The 25,781-nt window shown below is 47.4% G+C and overlaps 1 protein-coding gene across 6 annotated transcripts in view; it reads right to left on the minus strand.

Moving 5' to 3' along the window:
- Positions 1–9,023, minus strand: part of GULP1 (GULP PTB domain containing engulfment adaptor 1) — a 2,424,202-nt gene extending 2,415,179 nt beyond the window's left edge. For 2 of the 6 annotated variants that reach the window (XM_075317771.1, XM_075317772.1), the window contains exon 1: positions 8,907–9,017. The gene's annotated coding sequence lies outside the window, so the exon portion shown is untranslated. Of the gene's footprint in view, positions 1–8,906 lie in introns of all 6 variants that reach the window. The other 4 variants (XM_075317776.1, XM_075317775.1, XM_075317777.1 and 1 more) reach the window with 4 other exon arrangements.
- Between the last annotated feature and the right edge of the window lie 16,758 nt (positions 9,024–25,781).

A 25,781-nucleotide genomic window follows, 5' to 3' on the forward strand; every position in this document is an offset into this window, starting at 1 on the left:
AAACGCGTAGGATGAAATAAAAAGAATCATTTGCCTGACATCATAGTCTATGGTCTTCAAGCGCGGCAAAATACCTGTCTTTTTTCTTCTGTTGATATTCTACTTGTGCAACAGGGCTGCTGCTGGACCTTTTTGGCGCTCACGTTATGCTGTTAAAGGAGTTGTGACTGGCACAACTCGATCAGGTGAGTGCATCACTTTTACATGATCTTTCCCACCCAATATATCGGGTAAGACCCTATTGCGCCTTCTCTCTCCTATTTAGATTTTCTCTGCATCCCAGGACACTCTGCCCAGCACTCCTGCTTCTTCAGCGCCGCTGCCTTCCCTGGTCTCTGGCACTCGGGCCTCGCGCATGCGCATTAGGGCGCACGCGCGGTCATTGACCCTCTCTTAAAGGGCCAGCGTCCTAAAACAGGATATTGGCTTACAGGTACAGGGTATAAGAGGAGTCTTCTTCCAAGTGGGCGGGGCCTGTTATACGTGTTTAGTAAGCTAGGAGTTCAGGTCCCCTTTTGCCTTGTCCGGTATTAACCCTCGTTTGTCTCGCAGAGCCTGTCCTGTGACGCCAACTGGTTCTATCCTCGACTGCTGCGGAACTCCTGTCGGTGACTCCACCATCTTCTTCAGTCTGGACCCGGCTCCGATCCCCAGCTCCACGTGGTGGCCTCCGTCCTCTTGTCAAGCTGGATCCGGTTCCCGCCTGTCATCTTCATCCAACACCTGGACCGGAGCCTTGTTATCGGGACTACCACCTGGAGCCCTGTGACCTCAGGGACGTCTTCCTTCTTCTTTCCCGGGACAGACTGTTCCTGTACAGCGAGTGCGAGATGCACGCATCAAGGCCCTCTGGCGGGGTGACCGGACAGTCCCTGTAAAGGGGTTAGCTCCGGGTTGCTCCACTGGAGGAGTCCGGTGCACGGCCCAGAGGTTCCACCACCAGGATCTTACACATACTCACCGATCACTGGCGCGGCACTGCAAAGCTGTCAGTCTGCTACCCGTGGCCTCTCCTGCTTCTGAAAGTGTCGGCCGCTCATTAGGCTCATCTCATATTCACTGCTTAACCCACCCACCAGTGCCTATGATTGGTTGCAGTCAATCGCGCCCACACGCTGAGTGACATCTGTCTCACTGCAACCAATTCAATGTTAGTATAGAAAGAAGGGTCTCATGTCACACTTATCAGCATTCAAGAAATAGATGCTTATTAATCCATGCCCTTTATTCAAAAAGCATATACAGGTCTATGGGTCTCAGCCCCCTTCCTCAGGACAATTTTGAATGACAGGATAGATTGATTATCCTGTCATTCAAAAATTGTCCTGAAGAAGGGGGCTGAGAGCTTGGAAACGCATAGACCTGTATTATGCTTTTTGAATAAAGGACATGGATTAAAAAGCATGCGGCTTTTCACCCTACCACTATGTCTTTATTAAATAGGAGAGAAAAGGCGCAATAGGGTCTTACCCGATATATTGGGCAAAATCATATAGAAGTGATGCACTCACCTGATCGGGTTGTGCCAGTCACAACTCCTTAAACAGCAAAGAGTGAGCGCCTGAGCGGTCCAGCAGCAGCCCTGTTGCACAAGTGGAACGTCAAAGGAAAACTGGAGAAAAAACAGGTTTTTTGCCGCGCTTGAAGACCACAGACATTGATGTCAAAACAGATGATTCTTTTTATTATTTCATTCCTACGCGTTTCAGAGACCCCAACTGTCTCCTTCTTCAGGGATGAGAATCATCTGTTTTGACATCAATGTCTGTGGTCTTCAAGTGCGGCAAAAAACTGTTTTTTCTCCAGTTTTCCTTTGACGTTCCACTATGTCTTTATAGGAGTTGTGACTTACACAACCCCTATAGGTGAGGGCATTCATTTTTCTTATCTACTGTTATACCAGATAAGACCCTATTGTGCTTTTTCTCCATAGTCTCCTCATCTCACTGCAACCAATCAAAGCCTCCGGTGGGCGGGTCTATATCGTGCAGTACAATAAATAATTAAAAATAAACGGCATGCAGTCCCCCCCAATTTAGATACCCAGACAAGATAAAGCCACACAGCTGAGGGCTGGTATTCTGAGACTGGGGAGACCCACGTTATTGGGAGCCTCCCAGCCTAACAATATCAGCCAGTAACCGCCCAGAATTGCGGCATCCATTACATGCGACAGGCCCAGGATTTTACTCGCCTCCTCCCGAATGCCCTGGTGCGGTGGCTATCAGGTAATTAGGAGTTAAAGGCATCCTATAGCTGCCATTAAGTAAACTGTAAGTGAAAGTAAATAAACACGAACACCGAAAAATAATTTATTTGAAATAAAAGACAAAAAAATAAACCCTCTTTCACCACTTTATTAATCCCAACACAACCCTCCAGGTGCGAAGTAATCGCAAAAGAGGTCCCACGACACTTCCAGCACTGCTACATCTAAAACTCACAGTTAACGGCTAAAGAGCATGACTGCTCGCTCTGGGTTCCATGCAGCAACTGAAGTGAATCACGCTATCAGAGATTACATCACTCAAGTTACCCTCGGCTACAGATGAAGTCCTCCACCTGTGACAGCAAATCACCCGAGTGACTTAAGTGAGCAACGATCAGCGGTACCATCACTCAGGTGATTTGCAGTCACAGGTGAGTCCTTCACCTGTAACCGCAAATCAGGCCGCAACGCAGAGACAGAGCCATGCAATGACAATGAACTCGGGTGAACCTCTGACGTCACAACTGCGGATCCCGCACTACTGGTTGTGTTGAGGCACTTATGTCAGAGGTTCACCAGAGTTCATTCTCATCACGCGGCTCTGTCTCTGTCTGCTGTTATAAGCCAGTCATGCTCTACGGTGCTGTTGTGACAGAACATGGATGTAGCAGAGCTGAATCGCCGTGGGACTGCACTGTCAAAAAATCCATCCAAAGTGCATGCGTTTTTGATGCATTTTTTTTTTGGCCAACGCAGTGTTTACAGTTGTCAAAGTCTGCAAGAGGATGCATTTTTTTTTTTCAAATCAAGAACGCAGCGTGCAGACATAGCCAAAGGCAAAAAGTTAAAGAAGACACATTTCCTTGGTATTTTAGACAAGAAAGATATATGTATATTTTCATCTTTTCCATTTTAAAAATTAAAAAATGAAAATGGGCTGATGCAAAAGTTTAGGCACACTAAAGGCTGCTTTACATGGTACGACCGATTGTGCGATTTGACAATCGATCGTACCCGCCCCCGTCCTTTTTGCGTCACGGGCAAATCGCTGCCCGTGTCGCACAAAGTCAGTAACCCCGTCACACATACTTACCTCTCGTGCGACCTCGCTGTGGGCGGCGAACGTCCACTTCCTGGAGTGGGAGGGACGTTCAGCGTCACAGCGACGTCACACGGCCGCCGACCAATAGAAGCGGAGGGGCGGAGATGAGCAGGATGTAAACATCCCGCCCACCTCCTTCCTTCCACATAGAGCCGGCGGCGGCCGCGGGAGGCAAGTGAGCTGCTCATTGTTCCCGTGGTGTCACACGCAGCGGCGTGTGCTACCACGGAAACGATGATCAACTAAATTAAACGATATTATGGAACCTAGCGAGCAGTACCCGACTCACGATTTGTGAGCGATACTGCGTCGCTAGGAGGTGTCACACAGGCCGGCATCGTCAGCGATGCCGGATGTGCGTCACAAAAACCGTGACCCCGACGATCTATCGCACGATAGATTGTCTGGTGTAAAGCAGCCTTTAGAGATTTGTGTGCTCAGATAACTTCAAGGTTTCAGACCTTAATTAGCCTGTTATTGTTTTGGCTTTTTCACTGTCATCATTAGGAATGGCCACGTGATGCAACTTTCACAGATTTATAGAAACCCAGCCTCCTTGTGCCAAAAAATAGCAGACATATTTTAAGCAGCTGCTAAAACATTGAAAATTAAAATGGTGAAATCCACAAAGCAGGAGAAGGTTATACGAAGATAGCAAAGCAATTTCAGGTTGCCCTTTCCTCAGTTTGAAATGTAATTAAGAAATAGCAGTTAACAGGAAAACTGGAGGTCAAGATAAGGTCTGGAGATCAAGCAAAATTTTTGTGAGAGCTACTGGTAGATTTCTAGAGATGCAAATCAGAACTCCTGCCTGACTGCAAAAGACGTTCAGGAAGATTTCGCAGACTCTGAAGTTGTGGTAGTGTTCAGAGACGCCTGCACAAATATCGCCTTCATGGAAGAGTCATAGGAAGAAAACCTCTCCCGCATCCTCACCATAAAATTCAGCATGAAAAGCATGCAGAATATCTAAACATGTCTGATACAAGTAAAATATATCTTTGTACCGTGTTAGCAAAATTGAAGTGTCTTTAGTTCCATAAAGATGCGGTACATTCTGGTATCCTCCATTTTGATACAAGTAAAATATATCTTTGTACCGTGTTAGCAAAACTGCTGGTTCAGTCTTTGAGTCCAGGACAAAGGAATGACACCTTAACATGGGACCTATCTCTTATATGGCCCCTGCCCCCCCCCCCCCCCGTCTCTCCTCCTGCTCACTCACCCCCCCCCCCCCACCGCATTCCTTAGGTAAAACCCCCATCCCTTACTCCTTAACCCTTTCCTGGATCTATCACTGCCTCAGTCATGTACGTTACGGCTATCTGCCTTCACTCTGCTTGACTGATGGACTAGTGAATTGCGCTCCTGGTAACCTAATAAATAAGACACCACACACTGCGTGACATGGATTAAAATTTTGGCCACAGCAGCCCTTTATTTTTTATAAGAAAAAACATCAACAAGAAAAAACAAGATTATCGGCCCAGAGATGTGGTTGTTATAAATCCCAGCCCCATATCCCCCTCCGCCGTGTACACCTAGCTCAAGGGGGAATCTGGGTATACCCCTTGATCATTTTCCTTGTGTCCGCTGAGCTCCTCCCCAGGGACCCATCTATTCCACTGTCCACTGAGCTCCTCCCCAGGGACCCATATTCCACTGTCCGCTGAGCTCTGGCCCAGGGACCCCATTAAAAACATAATTCTCCAACCAACATACGTGACTCTTCAGATTTTGTGTTATACCATGCCTGATGAAGAGACCTGAGTAGTCTCGAAAGCTTGCAATTATTACCATCTTTTCAGTTAGCCATTAAAAGGTATCAACCACTGAGGACTCTCTGTTCTTTTAAACAATTTTTTTAAACATGTCTGAAGCATTTTGAAAATAAGTCTTGTGGACCGATGAGGTTAAAATAGAAGTCTTTGGCCACAATGATCAAAGATATGTGTGGAGAGAAAAGGGCACATAATTTCAAGAAAAGAACAGAATCCCAACCATTAACCTTCGGGGTGGATCAATCAAGCTTTGGGGTTGTGCTGTAGCCAATGATAAGGGAATATTTCACAGGTAGAGGGAAGATGGGATTCAAATATAAGATCATTCGTAAAAAAGCTGAAGTAGAAAAGAGGATCGCTTCTACAAATAATAAACACACGCCAAAATCCATAATAGACTAACGCAAAAGGCGCAAGCTGAAGGTTTTACAATGGCCCTTACAGTCCCTTGATCTGAATATCATTGGAAATCTTTGGCTATACCTCAAAAGAGCAGTGCATGCAAGACGATCCAGGAATCTCACAGAACTGGAAGATTTTTCCAAGCAAGAATGGATTAAAATCCATCAAACAAGAATTGAAAGACTCTTGGCTAACTACATAAAGCATTTGCAAGCTGTGATACTTGTCAAAGAGGGTGCTACTAGGTACTAATCATACAGGGAGCTTGAACTTTTGCATTGGCTCATTGGTCTTTTTTTGTTTCTTTCATTTTAAAATATAAAAGATGAAATTAAAATAAAACTTTTGCATGCCTGTATGTAGTCCAAGTCTAAAATATCCTTTTCTGATATTCCAGCACCAAAACGGATCATTCACTGACATCCAAGCCCCATAGAGCTGGCATTCTAGCATCACTGGTCCAATACTGACGACACAGAGGAGGCTCCATCAGTACCATCCCAGCAGCAGAACACTGATCCATGATGTTCCAGCACCACTGAGAGGGATCCATCCTTCAGATTCCTGCACAACAGAGGATCCATTCATGACAACCCAGCATCATAGTGAATCCAAAGCCAGCATTCCAGCACCAGAGATATTTCTATCCTTTACATTTTACCACCACAGAGGTGAATATACTCCGCATATTCCAGCACCAAAGATGCAATCAATTCCTGGCATTTCAGCACCATAGAAGAGAATTCATCAGTGATGATCCAGCACCACAGAGGGAAATCCATCTGTGACAATGCAGCACCAGCACCACTGTGCAGGATTCATCACTGGTATTCCAGCACCATAGAGGTAGATCCGTCAGTGGCATCCCAGTTACCACAAAGATCCATCCCTGGTACCCCAGTACACCAAATATGTATCTCTAGCATCCCAGTACCAAAAAGATCCATCACTGGCTTCCCAGTACCACAAAGATCCATTCATGTCATCCCAGCAGCACAAATATCCATCCCGGGCATCCCAGTACCACAAAGATCCATCCCTGGCATCCCAGTACCACAAAGATCCATCCCTGGCATCCCAGTATCACAAAGATCCATCCCTGGCATCCCAGTATCACAAAAATCCATCCCTGGCATCCCAGTACCACAAAAATCCATCCCTGGCATCCCAGTATCACAAAGATCCAGCCCTGGCATCCCAGTATCACAAAGATCCAGCCCTGGCATCCCAGTATCACAAAGATCCATCCCTGGCATCCGAGTACCACAAAGATCCATCCCTGGCATCCGAGTACCACAAAGATCCATCCCTGGCATCCGAGTACCACAAAGATCCATCCCTGGCATCCCAGTATCACAAAGATCCATCCCTGGCACCCCAGTACACCAAAGATGCATCTCTAGCATCCCAGTACAAAAAGATCCACCACTGGCTTCCCAGTACCACAAAGCACAAAGATCCATCCCTGGCATCCCAGTACCACAAAGATCCATCCCTGGCATCCCAGTACCACAAAGATCCATCCCTGGCATCCTAGTATCACAAAAATCCATCCCTGGCATCCCAGTACCACAAAGATTCATCCCTGGCATCCTAGTATCACAAAAATCCATCCCTGGCATCCCAGTACCACAAATATCCATCCCTCCCAGTACCACAAAGATCCATCTCTGACATCCCAGTACCACAAAGATCCATCCTTGGCATCAAAGTATCACAAAGATCCAGCCCTGGCATCCCAGTACCACAAAAATCTATCCCTGGCATCCCAGTATCACAAAGATCTATCCCTGGCATCCCAGTACACAAAGATCCATTCCTGACATCCCAGTATCACAAAGATCCACCCCTGACATCCGAGTTCCACAAAGATCCATCCCTGGCAGCCCAGTATCACAAAGATCCATCCCTGGCATCCCAGAACCACAAGTATCCTTCCCTAGCATCCCAGTATCACAAAGATCTATCCCTGGCATCCCAGTATCACAAAGATCCATCCCTGGCATCCGAGTACCACAAAGATCCATCCCTGGCATCCCAGTACCATAAATATCCATCCCTGGCATCCGAGTACTACAAAGATCCAGCCCTGGCATCTGAGTACCACAAAAATCCATCCCTGGCATCCCAGTATCACAAAGATCCATCCCTGGCATCCCAGAACCACAAGTATCCTTCCCTGGCATCCCAGTATCACAAAGATCTATCCCTGGCATCCCAGTATCACAAAGATCCATCACTGGCTTCCCAGAACCACAAGTATCCTTCCCTGGCATCCCAGTATCACAAAGATCCATCACTGGCTTCCCAGAACCACAAGTATCCTTCCCTGGCATCCCAGTATCACAAAGATCTATCCCTGGCATCCCAGTACCGCAAAAATCCATCCCTGGCATCTGAGTACCCCAACGATCCATCCCTGGCATCCCAGTATCACAAAGATCCATCACTGGCTTCCCAGAACCACAAGTATCCTTCTCTGGCATCCCAGTATCACAAAGATCTATCCCTGGCATCCCAGTACCACAAAGATCCATCTCTGGCATCCGAGTACCACAAAGATCCATCCCTTGCATCCCAGTATCACAAAGATTTATCCCTGGCATCCGAGTACCACAAAGATCCATCCCTGGCATCCGAGTACCACAAAGATCCATCTCTGGCATCCCAGTACCACAAAGATCCATCCCTGGCATCCCAGTATCACAAAGATCCATCCCTGGCATCCGAGTACCACAAAGATCCATCCCTGGCATCCGAGTACCACAAAGATCCAGCCCTGGCATCCTAGTATCACAAAAATCCATCCTTGGCATCCCAGAACCACAAAAAATCCATCTCTGGAATCCCAGTATCACAAAGATCCACCCTTGGCATCCCAGTATCTCAAAGATCCAGCCCTGGCATCCCATGACCACAGAGGAGGAGGGCTGGTTACAAAAAAGCAGCAGTCACTCCAATGCACTTTCCACTGCCAAAAGTTTCATCAACTCCTCCAATATGACTCAAACAGCCAAACAAGCCAGACATGAACACCAGAGACTGCAGCCAAGCCTGAAGTGAGCGGAGCCCCAAAAGAGGACTGTCAGGAGGAGAGCAGCCCAGCCGGCAGGTGCAGCTCTGGAGGAGACCCCCAAACTGGCTGCTGTGCGCTGCATACACTGTACACTGTGCGGTCAGAAGGAAACTTCCCAGCAGAGTGGAGACTCCGAGTATAACAACTAAGTATCTAGTTACATCAGGAATTATAGTACACAGCCTGAGAGTTTCACAGAAAGTTTCCTCCACCTCTTACTTCCAGCTGCTTCTGTGACTAATACACAGAACTCCGAGTAAGTGATGCAGTGATACCTGTCACCCACATACACTGCTGCCCCTAGGAGCCCAGCCCCCGCTGCTGCCAATCACTTACCCCAGCCTTGTAGAAGAAGCGGCGCTGCTGCCACCCAGCTCTGCCTGGGCTCAGTGTGAGCAGATCCGCAGCTCCTCAGCCAGACCAGTGACGTCACGGCCGTGCCCCCTCCCTGCTGCCGGGCCAAGCACCCTTTCCTTGCTGAGACGGCCAGCGGAAGCCTTTGTCCCTCTGTGCCCATGACTGGGAAGGCGTCCAGGCATTGCTGCTGTCATACCCTCGCTGCATGTTTCTGGCTCAGCCGATAAAAAGACCCTCTTACTAATTCTGGAAGAACGAGTTGAATCCAGGCTTGCTGCAAAGGAACCTTGAGTATTCCTCCCGCTGCTGCGTGTGTAGTGAAGTGCTGGGCAGAGGGTTCCTGCTCAAGTGCTGCAGTGCCATCTGTCCAGGCTCCGGCAGACCCTCACCGTGCACTACATATATACATATATACAGTGTACCTGGACAGTTCATATATACACAAGAAGAGAAAGCGATGGTATTATGCAACTGACAGGCAGTCATTAGCTGTTTAGGTAAAATATATCTTTGTACCGTGTTAGCCAGTAGAGATAAAAGGTATCAACCACTGAGGACTTCAGTTCTTTTAAACAATTTTTTATTAGCTGTTTAGTGATATGAAAATGATGAAAAAATGCAAGCAATATTTTCAAGACATCTTGATTTATTCAATATTAAGTATGAGTTCCACACGCAGAAATTCCCAAACCCACACGCCGTATGCTATCAATGAGGTTACTAATGGTAGTGGAAGGTTCTGCCATACTGAATGCACTAAAGGGGGCTTTACACGCTGCGACATCGCTAATGCGGAGTCGTTGGGGTCACGGAATTCGTGACGCACATCCGGCCGCATTAGCGATGCCGTTGCGTGTGACACCGATAAGCGATTTTGCATCGTTGCAAAAACGTGCAAAATCGCTAATCGGCGACACGGGGGTCCATTCTTAAAAATCGTTACTGCAGCAGTAACGAAGTTGTTCCTGCGGCAGCACACATCGCTGCGTGTGACGCTGCAGGAACGAGGAAGCTCCCCTTACCTGCCTCCCGGTCGCTATGCGGAAGGAAGGAGGTGGGCGGGATGTTACGTCCCGCTCATCTCCGCCCCTCCGCTGCTATTGGGCGGCGGTTCAGTGACGCTTCAGTGACGTCGCTGTAAAGCCGCACGGACTGCCCCCTTAGAAAGGAGGCGGTTCGCCGGTCACAGCGACGTCACCGGACAGGTAAGTATGTGTGACGGCTCTGGGCGATGTTGTGCGGCACGGGCAGCGATTTGCCCGTGTCGCGCAACAGATGGGGGCGGGTACCCACACTAGCGATATCGGGACCGATATCGCAGTGTGTAAAGTAGCCTTTAGGAAAATCATCCAGGTCTGGCAGCGCCCTTTACAATTTCCAGCTAGGGATGTCCCAGATGTTATCATTAGGCCATGCAGGTGCTCAATATCACACAAGCAAAGGCAGTTTGGTGTTGTGATGGAAAATGGCTCCTGCAATACCTTGGACAAATGGCCATACCACGGATTCTGCCACTAAATCATCCTAATGCCAAGCTGTTAGTGCACGTAGAATGGAGGTCAGAGGTCCAGGTACTGTGCAGTATGCCACCCCTTACCATATTCCCAGTAGTATGACGGGTGCATCCTTAAGGCCTCTGCATGGTGTTGGAACATGGGGAATGCTATGAAGAGACCTTCACCAGAGAGTGTTATACCAGTCATACCTCCAGGATCATGGTAAGGTTCCTTATTCCAGGTGCAACCTCGGCATTACATTGATCTGGTGGTAGAACCGGTGGTACAGACATTTCCCCAAAGTATCCTAGGAGACTAATCATCCTATAATTGCATAACCTTTCTTTTTGCTGCAATATATATATATATATATATATATATATATATATATATATATATATATATATATATATATATTTAATTAATTAATTAATATTACACTTAGATTTTTTCTTTTTAGCATTACACTTAATGTATTTTTATATTTTTTATATGATCTATGTGTGACGCCCCTTAGGCCATGTGCGCACGTTGCGTTTTTTTCTGCGTTTTGGCTGCGTTTACAACTGCACTGTGTCATTGACAAAATGCATGCGTTCTGCTTCCCCAGCAAAGTCTATGAGAATCATGCAAAATCTGTGCGCATGATGCTTTTTGAAATGCAGCGTTTTGATTGTCAAAAATTTGACAAAATCTCTGCGTTTAGTAAAGCAGCATGTCAATTCTTTTGCCCGTTTTGGCAGCGTTCTACACCCATTGAAATCAATGAGTTGTAGAAAAACACTGCCAAAATATTAAGCAGTGCGTTTGCACTGCATTATTGTTGCGATCCGCATGTATTTTTAACATAACAAAGGCAGGTCTTTCGGTCATCCATCATCACCGCACATATATCGGCACTACTTCACTCATGATCACCGCACACATCCAGGCACTACCACCCCCATCATCACCGCACACACGCAGGCACTACCGCACTCATCATCACCGCATACACGCAGGCACTACCACACTCATCATCACCGCACACATACCGGCACTACCGCACACATCATCACCGCACACACGCACACACTACCGCACTCATCACCGCATACACACCGGCACTTCCGCTCCTATCATCACCGCACACATTACCTCAGTGATGTCCCCGCTGACAGTGCGACTAACTTCAGTTGCTGCCTGGAGCTGACAGAGAGCGGCGGTGTTCTACGGCCACTCCGGTCAGCTTAATGTAGCAGAGCTGGATGCGTCGCGGGACCTCGTGTGGATTACGCCGGACCTGGAGGGCTATTTGGGGGTTTTATGAAGTGGTGAAAGAGGGGGTTTTTTTATCTTTTATTCCAAATAAAGTACTTTTTTGGGTGTATGTGTTTATTTACTTTCACTTACAGGTTAATCATTGTGGGTGTCTCATAGACGCCTGCCATGATTAACCTAGAACTTAGTGGCAGCTATGGGCTGCTGCCATTAACTCCTTATTACCTTGATTGCCACCACACCAGGGCAATTCGGGATGAGCTGGGTACAGTCCCAGAACTGTCGCATCTAATGGATGCGGCAATTCCGGGCGGCTACTGGCTGATATTGTTAGGCTGGGGGGCTCACCATAACATGGGGCTCCCCATTCTGAGAATACCAGCCTTCAGCCGTGTGACTTTACCTTGGCTGGTATCAAAATTAGGGGGGACCACACGCCGGTTTTTCTAATTATTTATTTATTGTACTGCACGATATAGACCCGCCCCCCGGCGGCTGTGATTGGTTGCAGTGAGACAGCTGTCACTCAGCGTGGGGGCGGGTCTGACTGCAACCAATCATAGGCACCGGTGGGCGGGGGAAGCAGTGAATACTAGATGGAATAATGAGCGGCCGGCATTTTCAAAAGAGGAAAAGCCGCTGGAGCTTTGTGACAACTGTGCAGCATCGCGCCCGTGATCGGTGAGTATGAGGGAGGGGGAGAGAGACCAGGAGTGACTCTAAACGATTTTGATTGTTCTGCTAGACATGCTGAGCATACTCAGTAGAACGTGACGGAATTTGTCAGCGGATTCCGCCGCTTAGCGCATAGTGGCGGAATCTGCCACCATAGACAATCATTAGTCGGAATCCGTCAAGGTGTGTTATTTTAACAACCCAAAAAACGCTACATGTAGCGTTCCCACTGCTCGATGCTACGTCAAAATACGACGCAGCGTCGTCTAGGGGATGAAACACAGACACTCGCATTACAGTGCGTCGTCAACACAAGTCTATGGAGAATAGCGCAGTGCGTTAACGGACTGCGCTATTCTCCATAGCGGCGGAGTTCGGTGAACGCAAGTGTGAAAGTAGCCTTAGGAGACCAAGGCTGGTCCTTGGGATGGGAGACTGAAGGACATTGTACCAGGCACAGGGGCCACAACAAAGCACTGAGTCTGCAGGAATGAGACTGGAATAGGGCGAGAGGTGACCGTTGGAGATGGTGAGACAGAGGAGACATGGTAGCTCAGGTCAAGCCTAATGCGGGATTCACACGGTACGATCTATCATTCGATTGCAGGAGCGATCGTACCCGCCCCCGTCGTTTGTGCGTCACGGGCAATTAGTTGCCTGTGGCGCTCAAAGTCGGTAAACTGCCATCACACGCACATACCTGCTGTGCAACCTCGCTGTGGGCGGCGAACATCCACTTCCTGAAGGGGGAGGGACGTTCGGCGTCACAGCAATGTCACACAGCGGCCACCCAATAGAAGCGGAGGGGTGGAGATGAGCGGGACGTAAACATCCCGCCCACCTCCTTCCTTCCGCATAGCCGGCGGGAGCCGCGGGACGCAGTTAAGCTGTGTTCATCGTCCCCAGGCTGTCACACGGAGCGATGTGTGCTACCCCGGTTACGATGAACAACCGGCGCAAAGTAGAATAAACGATTTTTTAAAAATCAGCGAACTGTACACGATTCGCGATTCGTAACCGTTTTGCGATCGTTTACAGACGCTCATAGGTGTCACACGGGACAACGTCGCAAGCGATGCCGAATGTGCATCACGAAAACCGTGACCCCAACGACATAACGCACGATAGATCGTCTCGTGTGACGCCCGCATAATAGTTACCACAGTGCCAGTGCAGTCGGGGTGCAGAGCCCTTGGTTGGGGAAACCTTCAAATCAACCTAACAAATCTGCAGGGGCTGGGGATTTCATGTCCCATCGCCCACCACCCCTTTTCCCACAGCACAGTGACTATAGGATCCGGGGTCGAGTTTACAGCCAAGCCCCACGGCGAGGACTCGCGTCACCTTCTCACGGGAAGGGGCACTTAACACGGACAGCGGGGTCCCCAAGTTGCTTCAGGCTACGGGGAGCCGCGAATCAGCGCAAGGAGGAAGGTCTCACACATTTCCACAGACACCAGCGATTGCCTACAATTCACCCGAGACTGGCTGGAGTCCATCCATGGCGGCGTAAAGCGGCACCTCCGGGGAGCCTTAAGAACCGTGAGAAAAAGGAACTTTGAATCGCAGCCCCGGTGTTGTCCTTGTCATTGCCGGTGCCGCCGCCCAGCGTTTCGGCGCCATCAGCTGTCGCCAACGCTCTCATCCTCCCTGGGGCTCACTCCACCTGTGGGGAGCTGGACTATCTGGGTTACGTTAACATCAGCCCCGGAGTAGAGCAACATCTTGCAGTGGTGGCTAATACCTGGCCGCACACCACGGGTGGCATTGCAAAGCATCCCCCATTCCCATCCAACACCGCCCCTGGAAGAGGAAAAGTCACAGGAAGGGTCATCGGCAGAGGAGGCCGAGAGCCCAGTCACCGCTGCAACCGGTGATGACTCCCAGGGACCCTTCGCCCTCCTTCCATCCCCCTACACCGCACACCTTGCACCTGTTTGTTTGCCTTTTACTGTACATGGAGAGAGAGGGGAGCCAGCACGATCTGAAAATGGCATGCATCATATAAAAAGTGCAAATTCACAGATTTATTCCAACTGTACTGTAATATAAATGAGATTTTTAGAAAATAATTGATCAATTCTTTGAGCCACCCCTGCCAACGTCACGGCAAATCTCAATAGGGGGGTCCTACTCTATATTCTGTATTTCATGTGCCATGCGGCCTCCTAGATAAAGTTAAAAGCAGAACCATAATGGAGCACACATACCTGTAAGGCTACTTTCACACATCAGTTTTTTGCCATCAGGTTCAATCCGGAAAAAAACGGGTAAAACGGATGCGGTACCGCATCCGTTTTTTCCCCATAGACTTGCATTGGTACCGGATTGTATCGGATGGCTTTGCGTTGCATCCGTTTTTTTCCGGATGCGGCAAAATTTATCAAAGCGGCGGCCGGAGGCAACGTATCTTGCAACGTTTTTTTGTCCGGCAAAAAAACAGCATCGCGCCGGATCCGGCGCGATACGGCGTGTTTTACAATGAAAGCCTATGGACGCCGGATCCGGCGCAATGCGGTAAAAAATGGATGCGGCTACCGGATCCGTTTTTGTAAACTGCGCATGCACCAAATTAATTAAAAAAGCTGATCCTTCAAAAAAAAGGACAAACCGGATGCAAAAACGGATGCAAACCGTATCCACCGGATCCGGTTTTGTACGCATCCGGCATAACGGATCCGTTAAAAACCGGATCCGGTGGATACAGTTTGCATCCGTTTTTGCCGGATCCTTTGCATCAGGAAAAAAAAGGATTGTGCCTGAATGCAGAAAACTGATGTGTGAAAGTAGCCTAACCTGTATATATAACCGCTTCTATGTTGCAAAAGAGGCAATTGTGGATAGAGGCCAGCCCAGGTCCCAGCATGTGGAGCAAGCTCTACACATACCAGGACTATATCAGAACTGACCCTCCCAGTGCCAGAGAGCAACCATTGATAAAGGCGGACCAGATCCAAGTATGGTGCTTAATTAGCAATGCCTGTGGAAAGGGTGAGGCAACTGAATGTGTACAGCTACCAACAGGAGGAATATATTGAAAACCAAGATCAGGCGTGCATAGCATGGTGGTGACCAGCCACCAGACATTTGTAGCATAACTACAACCAAACAGAGAGAGAGAGGGGAGCCAGCACGATCTGAAAATGGCATGCATCATATAAAAAGTGCAAATTCACAGATTTATTCCAACTGTACTGTAATATAAATGAGATTTTTAGCAAATAATTTTGGTTTGCAATGTATTCCTCCTGTTGGTAGCTGTTCAGATTCAGTTACCTCACCCCTTTCCACAGGCAATGCTAATTAAGCACCATTCTTGGATCTGGTCCGCCTTTATCAATGGTTGCTGTCTGGCACTGGGAGGGTCAGTTCTGATATAGTCCTGGTATGTGTAGAGCTTGCTCCACATGCTGGGACCTGGGCTGGTCTCTATCCACAATTGCCTTTTTTGCAACATGGAAGCGGCTATATACAGGTTACAGGTATGTGTGCTCCATTATGGTTCTGCTTTTAACTTTATCTAGGAGGCCGCATGGCACATGAAATACAGAATATAGAGTAGGACCCCCCTATTGAGATTTGCCGTGACGTTGGCAGGGGTGGCTCAAAGAATTGATCAATTATTTGCTAAAAATCTCATTTTTTTATTATAGTACAGTTGGAATAAATCTGTGAATTTTCACTTTTTATATGATGCATGCCAATTTCAGATCGTGCTGGCTCCTTTTTCTCTTTTACTGTACATGTAGCCGACGGGGCCACGGAGCCGGGTCTGGCCCGTCACAGCAACCCCACAAAATCACTGGCCCAGTGACGAGTAACCCCTGAGGCCCCGGGGCGCTACATATGCAGATGCACACACTTGGTTTATGTAATGTCGTACATGTTGATGAATTTTTTATGTATGTAGTTTTTTTGTCTTTTTTACACATGTATGTATAATATACCATTATATATGTACTGTATATACAGCTCTGGCAAAAATTAAGAGAGCACTGCAAAATTGTCAGTTTTTCTGTTTTTTTTCTCTTTGTAGGTATACTAGCTGTAGTACCCGGGCGTTGCCCAGTAGAGTAACTGTCTCTCTGTCTCTCTCACAGTGTCTGTCTCTGATATCTGTCTCTGTGTCTCTGTCTGTCTGTTTCAGGCTCTTTGTCTGTCTTTGTATCAGTCTCTATATCTGTCTCTGTATCAGTCTCTTTGTCTGTCTCTATCTCTGTCTGTCCCTCTCTATCTCTGTGTCTCTCTGTCTCTCTCTATCTCTCTGTCTGTCTGTCTCTCTCTGTCTGTCAGTCTCTTTCCCCGTCTGTCTCGTTCCAGGTCTGTCTCATTTTAGGTCTCTCTCGTTCCAGGTCTTTCTCTTTCCCCGTCTGTCTCTGTCTCTTTCCCTGTCTGTCTCTTTCCCCGTCTGTCTCTGTCTCTTTCCTTGTCTCTGTCTCTTTCCCCATCTGTTTCTTTCCCCATCTGTCTCTGTCTCTTTCCTTGTTTCTGTGTCTCTCCTTGTCTCTGTCTCTTTACCTGTCTGTCTCTTTCCCCATCTGTCTCTTTCCCCGTCTGTCTCTTTCCCCATCTCTTTCCCCGTCTGTCTTTTTCAACATCTGTCTCTTTCCCCATCTGTCTCTTTCCCCGTCTGTCTTTTTCCCTGTCTGTCTCTGTCTCTTTTTCTGTCTCTTTACTTGTCTGTCTCTTTCCTTATCTCTGTCTCTCTGTCTGTCTCTTTCCCTGTCTGTCTGTGTCTGTCTTCCTCTGTCTGTCTCTTTGACTGTCTGTCGCTCTCTATCCGTCTCTTTCCCTGTCTGTCTGTCTCTTACTGTCTCTGTCTCTCTCTATCCGTCTCTCTACTGACATCATATTACCTCACACATACAGTGCCTACAAGTAGTATTCAACTCCCTGCAGATTTAGCAGGTTTACACATTCGGAATTAACTTGGCATTGTGACATTTGGACTGTAGATCAGCCTGGAAGTGTGAAATGCACTGCAGCAAAAAAGAATGTTATTTCTTTTTTTTTTTTTTTTTTAAATTGTGAAAAGTTTATTCAGAAGGTCATTTATTATTCAACCCCTCAAACCACCAGAATTCTGTTTGGTTCCCCTAAAGTATTAAGAAGTATTTCAGGCACAAAGAACAATGAGCTTCACATGTTTGGATTAATTATCTCTTTTTCCAGCCTTTTCTGACTAATTAAGACCCTCCCCAAACTTGTGAACAGCACTCATACTTGGTCAATATGGGAAAGACAAAGGAGCATTCCAAGGCCATCAGAGACAAGATCGTGGAGGATCACAAGGCTGGCAAGGGGTACAAAACCCTTTCCAAGGAGTTGGGCCTACCTGTCTCCACTGTTGGGAGCATCATCCGGAAGTGGAAGGCTTATGGAACTACTGTTATTAATAATTATTGACCCACACTTTTATGTTGAAAATGTATTAAAATTTAACTGAGCAACATAACTTGTTGGTTTGTAAGATTTATGCATCTGTTCATAAATCCTGCTCTTGTTTGAAGTTTGCAGGCTCTAACTTATTTACATCTTATCAAACCTGCTAAATCTGCAGGGGGTTGAATACTACTTGTAGGCACTGTATGCTTCTTATACTATCAATGTCTTTCGTTCCTATAGCAACCAATTACAGCTCCTATTAATAACATAACAGCTCGCAGCTCCATTGACTTTAATGGAGGCAGATATTTTGGAGAGTAAGGGGTACTTTACATGTTGCAACATCGCTAGCATCGGCTAGCGATGCCGAGCGCGAGGGTACCCGACCCCGTCGCACAAGCGATATGTGGTGATTGCTGCCGAAGCGAATATTATCGCTACGGGAGCTGCACACGCACATACCTATTCGGTGATGTCGCCGTGACCGCCGAACAGTCCCTCCTTCAAGGGGAGGTGTGTTCGGCATCACAGCGACGTCACCGCGGCGTCACTAATCGGCCGCCCAATAGAAGCGGAGGGGCGGAAATGAGCGGGACATAGCATCCCGCCCACCTTCTCCCTTACGCATTGCCGTCAGGATGCAGGTAAGGAGATGTGTGTTGCTCCTGCGGGTTTACACACAGCGATGTATGGAGCTGCAGGAACGACAAACAACATTGTACCTGCAGTCAACCCGACATGAACGAAGCTAGACAGATCGACGATTTTCGATGCTTTTGCGATTGTTTATCATCGCACCTAGGATTTACACGTTGTGATGTCGCTACCTGCGCCGGATATGCGTCACTAACGACATGACCCCGACGATATTTCGGAAGCGATGTCGCAACGTGTAAAGCCCCCCTAACTGTAAAGCGCGGAGTTAAATTTTTCCATCAAAACTAAAGCGGGCTTTACACACAGTGACATCACTAGCGATGTCGCTGGTGAAAGCACCCGCCCCCGTCGGTTGTGCGTCATGGGCAAATCGCTACCCGTGGAGCACAACATCGCTAACACTCGTCACACGGACTTACCTTCCCTGCGACGTCGTTGTGGCCAGCGAACTGCCTCCTTTCTAAGGGGGTGGTTCGTGCGGTGTCACAGCGGCGTCACTAAGAGGCCAACCAATAGAAGCGGAGGGGTGGAGATGAGCGGGCCGAACATCCCGCCCACCACCTTCCTTCCTCATTGCGGGCGGCCGCAGGTACGGTGATGTTCCTCGTACCTGCGGTGTCACACATAGCAATATGTGCTGCCACAGGAACGACCAACAACCTGCGTCCTGCAACAGCAACGATAATCAGGATTAGAATGACTGGTCAACGATCAACGATTAGGTGAGCAATTTTGATCGTTAGCGATGTCGTTGCGTGTAAAGCCCGCTTTAGTCTATGACATTCCCTGAGTCACATGGGGTGTCTGTGCAAATTTTTGTGATTGTAAATGCGACAGTGCGGATTCCTTTAGCGGACATACACACGTACACACACACATACATAAGCGGGCTTTACACACAACGATATCGCTAACGAGATGTCGTTGGGGTCACGGAATTTGTGACGCACATCCGGCCTCGTTAGCGACGTCGTTGCATGTGAAACGCACGAACGACCGTTAACGATCAAAATTACTCAACATATCGTTGATCATTGTCCGGTCATTCTAATCCCGATTATCATTGCTGTTGCAGGACGCAGATTGTTAGTCGTTCCTGCAGCAGCACACATCGCTATGTGTGACACCGCAGGAATGAGGAACAACATCGTACCTGCGGCCGCTAGCAATGAGGAAGGAAGGAGGTGGGCGGGATGTTCCGACCGCTCATCTCCGCCCCTCCGCTTCTATTGGGCAGCCGCTTAGTGACGCCGCTGTGACGCTGAATGAACCGCCCCCTTAGAAAGGAGGCGGTTCGCCGGCCACAGTGACGTCGCTAGGCATGTAAGTATGTGTGATGGGTGTTAGTGATGTTGTGCGCCACGGGCAGCGATTTGCCCGTGACGCACAATCGACGGGGGTGGGTGCTTTCACCAGCGACATCACTAGCAATGTCGTTGTGTGTAAAGCCCGCTATACACTCAGCTTTATACAGTATATTAGATTTTTGAGTAAAATGGAAATTGTTCTTTTATTCTATAAAGTACTGACAACATGTCTCTGAATTTCCAAGTAATACATTTTGTATTTATTTTCTGTAAATGAGAAATGGATCAAAATAACAAAAACAATGCAGTGCTTTCAGACCTCAAATAATGCAAAGAAAACAAGTTTATAATCATTTAGATACAGCAATACTAATGTTTTAACTCAGGAATAGTTCAGAAATCAATATTTTGTGGAATAACCATGATTTTTAATCTCAGCTTTCATGCGTCTTGGCATGCTTTCCACCAGTCTTTCACACTGCTTGTGGGTGACCTTATGCCACTCCTTGTGCAAAAATGTAAGCAGTTCTTTTTTTGATAGCTTGTGGCTATCCATCTTCCTCTCTTTCTTGCTGGGCAAGCAGGGATTTTAGTAAACCCACTGGACCACAGCACACAGAAAACCTAGAATGGTTTGACTACGGAATCACACCTCGTTTTCATCAGAGCCTCTGATTTTGAGGGTGTTACACTACAAGTGTGAGACCGGGTGCCACTCGGGAAGACTGGTGCTGCAACGACTGGCTCCAGGGTTATGGGAGCGATAGCCTCTGGAGAAAATTAACTGTGGCAAGAGGTGTTGAAGTTTCAACCGGTATGGCTGGTGAGGAGACTGCGACAGCGGGTATCATGGTTGGCAGCTTATAGCACCAGCGGCAGGTTAGGGATAACAGCAGAAATATACTAAAACACAAATATGTCAGCAGTGGAAACTAGCACAATACAACAGCAGCAATGGAGACAGCAGCACAGTGCTAGGGAACCTGAGAACTAGCAATGTATTAGACTAGTTTCCCAGGTACTTCATAAAGGGAGGAAGTACCGTAAATACCTGCAGCCTCTCAGCTGACCTGAGAGACACTTCCAGGCTAAGGGTACGCTGGCCCTTTAAGAAAGAGGCGTGGTCACAGACAAGCCCTTAGGGCATAACCAGAAAGCCTGTGATGAGTACACAGCCTTCAGGAGACAGCAGTATGGGATGGGAATGAGGCGGCCAGTGCCTGAAGGGCAGACGAGTGAGAGAGCCGGGAGAAAGGGGCAGGACAATGCATGGATGCCGGTGTGGGAATTACAGCACCCGCCTTATGTCCCCACTTTTTCAGGAATCTGTTAAGGAGAAGAGGGGCATTAATATTCTGCCTTGGCTTCCATTACCTCTCCTCAGGACCAAACCCCTTCCAGTCCACCAGGTAATAGGTTTTACTTCTGACCTCTTTCACAGCAAGGATGGCTTTTACCTCATAGATGTTTTCATCACTGACCGGAGGCGGTGAGGTGCCAGTGAGGTGCCAGGGTCCCTGTGATAATGGCTCAGGATGACAGGTTTGAGGAGGGGCACATGGAATGAGTTGGGGATGTGTACGGAGGCTGGGAGCTTCAGTTTGTAGGACACCTTGTTAATCCACTGGAGCACCTCAGAGGGACCGATTAAGCAGGGATTCAACTTGTAGGAATGAAACTTGTGACGGACATATCATGAAGAGAGCCATACCTTGTCTCCAGGCTGGAACAAAGGAGGGTCTATGTGTCTCTTGTCCGCATTCCTCTTCATACAGATGAAGGAGTGCTCCAGATGTCGGAGAACATCTTGAGGGAATCGGCTGCAGGGTTGCTGGAGGTGAGTGCCATTGGGAACAGAATTCTGAGTCGTTGTCTATACACAATCTGAAAAGAAGAATTGGCAGAAGACTCACTCACGTAATTGTTATACAAGAACTCTGCCCACTCAAGGACTTGACCCAGCCACTGTGATGCTCATTGACAAAGTGCCTCCAGAAGTTTGGCAGAATCTAATTCACCATTCCACTTGGCCGTTGGACTGTGGCTGGTAGGCCGATGAGAAGTCCAAGGTGATATCCAGTAACCTACAGGTGGCTCTCCAGAATCGAGACGTAAAGTGGACACCTCTGTCGAATACTATGTGGAGGGGTGGACCATACAGCCATAAAATTAGCTGGATGAAGTGCTCAGTGACCACTTGCACGAAGGGCAAACCGGTCAGCAGCATAAAATGGGCTATTTTAGAGAATCTGTCAACCACCACTCAGATGACGGTGCAACCGGAGGACTTTTGGAAATCTGTAATAAAGTCCATCCCAATGTTCTACCAGGGGGCAGATGGCACTGGCAAAGAGAGCAGTTGGCCAACAGGAAACTTCTTCGGTGTATTGTTGTGGGCACATAAGGGACAGGCATATACAAACTCCAGAACATCTTGTCACAATGTAGGCCACGAATAATGCCATGAGATCAGCTGCAAAGACTTCTGTCCAGCGTGACCAGCCAGCCAGAAGGAATATACAGTGCCTACAAGTAGTATTCAATCCCCTGCAGATTTAGCAGGTTTGATAAGATGCAAATAAGTTAGAGCCTGCAAACTTCAAACAAGAGCAGGATTTATTAACAGATGCATAAATCTTACAAACCAACAAGTTATGTTGCTCAGTTAAATTTTAATAAATTTTCAACATAAAAGTGTGGGTCAATTATTATTCAACCCCTAGGTTTAATATTTTGTGTAATAACCCTTGTTTGCAATTACAGCTAATGATCGTCTTTTATAAGACCTGATCAGGCCGGCACAGGTCTCTGGAGTTATCTTGGCCCACTCCTCCATGCAGATCTTCTCCAAGTTATCTAGGTTCTTTGGGTGTCTCATGTGGACTTTAATCTTGAGTTCGTTCCACAAGTTTTCAATTGGGTTAAGGTCAGGAGACTGACTAGGCCACTGCAACACCTTGATTTTTTCCCTCTTGAACCAGGCCTTGGTTTTCTTGGCTGTGTGCTTTGGGTCGTTGTCTTGTTGGAAGATGAAATGACGACCCATCTTAAGATCCTTGATGGAGGAGCGGAGGTTCTTGGCCAAAATCTCCAGGTAGGCCGTGCTATCCATCTTCCCATGGAAGCGGACCAGATGGCCAGGCCCCTTGGCTGAGAAACAGCCCCACAGCATGATGCTGCCACCACCATGCTTGACTGTAGGGATGATATTCTTGGGGTCGTATGCAGTGCTATCCAGTCTCCAAATGTCACGTGTGTGGTTGGCACCAAAGATCTCGATCTTGGTCTCATCAGACCAGAGAACCTTGAACCAGTCTGTCTCAGAGTCCTCCAAGTGATCATGAGCAAACTGTAGACGAGCCTTGACATGACGCTTTGAAAGTAAAGGTACCTTACGGGCTCGTCTGGAACGGAGACCATTGCGGTGGAGTACATTACTTATGGTATTGACTGAAACCAATGTCCCCACTGCCATGAGATCTTCCCGGAGCTCCTTCCTTGTTGTCCTTGGGTTAGCCTTGACTCTTCGGACAAGCCTGGCCTCGGCACGGGTGGAAACTTTCAAAGGCTGTCCAGGCCGTGGAAGGCTAACAGTAGTTCCATAAGCCTTCCACTTCCGGATGATGCTCCCAACAGTGGAGACAGGTAAGCCCAACTCCTTGGAAAGGGTTTTGTACCCCTTGCCAGCCTTGTGACCCTCCACGATCTTGTCTCTGATGGCCTTGGAATGCTCCTTTGTCTTTCCCATGTTGACCAAGTATGAGTGCTGTTCACAAGTTTGGGGAGGGTCTTAATTAGTCAGAAAAGGCTGGAAAAAGAGATAATTAATCCAAACATGTGAAGCTCATTGTTCTTTGTGCCTGAAATACTTTTTAATACTTTAGGGGAACCAAACAGAATTCTGGTGGTTTGAGGGGTTGAATAATAAATGACCTTCTGAATAAACTTTTCATAATTTTAAAAAAAAAGAAATAACATTCTTTTTTGCTGCAGTGCATTTCCCACTTCCAGGCTGATCTACAGTCCAAATATCACAATGCCAAGTTATTTCCGAATGTGTAAACCTGCTAAATCTGCAGGGGGTTGAATACTACTTGTAGGCACTGTACCTACTGAAGAACTCACTTCCTGTCCATTTCAGCAACAAACGTCTTACCAGGGGAAACCTAGGACACGTCTGTTGGAGCCACTGTCACCATTCTGGAAGGCTTGAATATGTGTTAAGGCTCCTCCTTCTGATCGGGCAACAGAAACGACCGTGACAGCACATCAACTTTGATGTTCTTCTCTGCAGAACGAAGTCAAAAAGGGCAAAGAACAGCAACCACTGGGCTTGGCGTGGGTTTAACCTCTAAGATGAGTATAGGCAGGCCAAGTTTTGTGGTGTGGTCATTCCATGACAGGGTGCATCGCTCCCTCCAGCAGATATTGCCATTCCTCCACAGCCATCTTGATCACCAATGGTTCCCGATCGCCAATCAAGTAGTTGTGCTCAGCTAGGGAGAAAGCTCTTGAAAGGAATCCACACGTTACAGTCTTACTTGTAGCTGACTTCTGTGTGAGGACCATCCCGGCATCGAAGGATGAAGCATCCACTTCCAGGATAAAGTGCTTGCTACTCTCCGGTCTATTTAGTGCTGGAGCCGAAGTGAAGGCCTGTTTGAGGGACATAAAGTCGTTTTCTGCTTCTTTGCGGTTCAAGGCTGAGATGGGAAAAGTCAGGAACGAGAACAAACACGAGGAACCGCTGGATCGTTTTCAGACTGTCAGGATGAAGCCACTTCAATACTGCTGACAACTTGTCTGTAACCAGGAAGCCTTAAATGAGTACACAGCCTCTGGGAGACAGCAGCATGAGACGGGAAAGAGGCGGGCACTTCAAGAAGGGCATACAGGAGAGAATTGATCTGACGTCCATGCTGGGAAAGGGGCAGGACAATGTGGGGACGCCGAAGTGGGCGTTACAGAGAGCCACTTGAAATTTAGAGAGCAAAATTGTCTTGGATAGATAGCGGACGCCATGTCGCATTTGGAGAGCCACCAATGTGCCCAAACAGTGGAGCTCCACCACAAGTTACCCATTTTGGAAACTAGACCCCTGAAAGAATTTACCTAGATGTTTGGTGAGCGCCTTGAACCCCAAGGCGCTTCACAGGATTTTTTTAACGTTGAGCCATGAAAATGAAAAATACATTTTAAACCACAAAAATGTTGCTTTAACCCGAAATTTTTCATTTTCACTAGGGTAATAGGAGATAATGGACCATACAGTTAGTTGGGCAATTTCTTCTTAGTACGCCAATACCCCATATGTGGTCAAAAACTACTTTTGAGTCACAGTGCAAAGTGAAGAAGGGAAGGAATACCATATTTGAGTTCAGATTTATTTGGAATGGTTTGTTGGTTCCATGTCTCATTGACAGAGCCCCTGAGGTAACATAGCAGAAACCCCCACAAGTGATCCCATTTTATAAACTGCACCCCTCAATGAATTCATATAGGGGTGCAGTGAGCATAATGACAGCACAGGTGTGTCACAAAATTTTATACTATTGGGCGGTGAAGAAAAAATAATTACATTTTTTCCACTAAAAATGTTGTTTTAGCCCAGATTTCCAATTGCCACAAAGGAAATAGAATAGATAAAACAGGCCTCATAATGTATTACACAATTTCTCCTGAATGTGGCAATACCTAATATATGAATGTACAGTGCTGTTTGGCGACATGGGAGGGCTTGGAAGGAAACGAATGCTATTTGACTTTTGGAGCACAGATTTTCCTAGAAAAATTACATTTTTACCACTAAAATGTTGTTTTAACCCCAGTTTACCAATTTTCACAAGGATAATAGTTAAAAAAGATCCAATAATGTGATACACAATTTTTCCTGAAATTGGTAATATCCCACATGTGACGTCACAGTACTATTTGGCCACACCACAGGGCTTGGGAGGGAAGGAGCGCTATTTGAATTTTAGGGCACATATTTTCCAATAATAGTTTGCGGACTCCATTTGCAGAGCCCCTAAGTGCCAGAACAACAGAAACCCCCCCTCAAGGGATCAAATTTG

Source organism: Anomaloglossus baeobatrachus, chromosome 7 (genome assembly GCF_048569485.1).
Source record: "Anomaloglossus baeobatrachus isolate aAnoBae1 chromosome 7, aAnoBae1.hap1, whole genome shotgun sequence".
Classification (NCBI taxonomy): domain Eukaryota; kingdom Metazoa; phylum Chordata; class Amphibia; order Anura; family Aromobatidae; genus Anomaloglossus; species Anomaloglossus baeobatrachus.